A 1398-nucleotide genomic window follows, 5' to 3' on the forward strand; every position below is an offset into this window, starting at 1 on the left:
TATGGCATTTAAAAAAGAGTTAAAGATAGATACAATTAATAGTTAAATTGATAGTGGATAATAAATAGATTTTCAATGTATCTAAGACTAGTCGTATGGAAATTGGCTCTAACCATTCTATTAGTAAGAATCCAGTTTTGCAGGTTTCTATTAATGGTGCACCTGCTAACCCAGTCCATGAGACCAGGATCCTGGGTGTAACTTTAGACAGTAAAGTGTCCTGGACAGAGCACATTAATAATTTTGTTGCTAAAATAAGAGTATTTCAATAGTTAAATGCCATGTAAGGTCTTTGATTGTCTAATGTTGATTATTACCCGGCAGGTCTGATAGTACAATGGAGCAGATTATGAAATTGCAAATGGCACAAAATAAAGCAGTACAAATGATCCTTTGTTGTGGATATAACACAAATATTGTGCATAAATATCTTAATTGGTTAATTGTTAAATATAGATTGCTTATTTTTTAAATTGTATTTATTAGAAATATTATTGTTACAAAGGCACCATCATGTTGTATAAAATATTGAATTGAAGTATCAACAGAAAGGAATACTGTACTAGACAGACTACAGGAAAAATATTTTTATTACCCAAAGCAAGAACCAGTTCAATCAAAAGAACAGTTTTGTACAGGGCTATGGAAGAATGGACTTTACCAATACAGATAATACAAGAAACTTCTAAAACAATATTTATTTGGTCTGACTTTTGACCGGTGTTAAAAATGGTAATATGAATTTGAAAAATGGGCGTGTGTGCTGTAGTAATGACAGTACATTAGTCTTATGTTTTTTAAATGTTGTATTATCAGTGCTTATCCTGATAAGAGGCCTAATTTGTGTTATATGGAGCAGTTTTGTGTTGTGTATATGTTTAGTTACACTGTATATGTGTGTCTGTCTTATAATGCATTGTTAAAATGTAAAGAGTTGCAACGCCAGGAAGAAGGAAGAATAGCTGCTGCATTGCTGCAGTTATTGGGGATCTTAATAAACATAAACAGTTACATTAACACTGGCTTTATACTGTCTAGTTTTGAGAAATCGGCCATGATAGGCAGATGTTATTGAGCTGTTATGGCTAAATAAACAAACAAGTCTACTGGACCTCACAACAGAAATGATTATGATTTATTCTGAGTGATTGTTTTCCCCATGCTGCACTACCTCAGCCAGTCTTAGGATTTCACCACGTCTCAAATTCAAGAAGTTGGCCTCATGGTGTAAGTTAGTATTACTGGTTGAAGCCCTGACTGCTGTATATTGTTCCGTTTGGATGTGCAGTCACATTTACAATGCAGGAAAAATCTAATAAAGCTAGTTTTGTTTCTTATTTATTTATTTATTTTCATGCTTGCGTTGAAGCTGAAGAAATACATTAGAATTTATGTTGA

Source organism: Pundamilia nyererei, unplaced genomic scaffold (genome assembly GCF_000239375.1).
Source record: "Pundamilia nyererei isolate P.nyererei 1_Seehausen unplaced genomic scaffold, PunNye1.0 scaffold00308, whole genome shotgun sequence".
Classification (NCBI taxonomy): Eukaryota; Metazoa; Chordata; class Actinopteri; order Cichliformes; family Cichlidae; genus Pundamilia; species Pundamilia nyererei.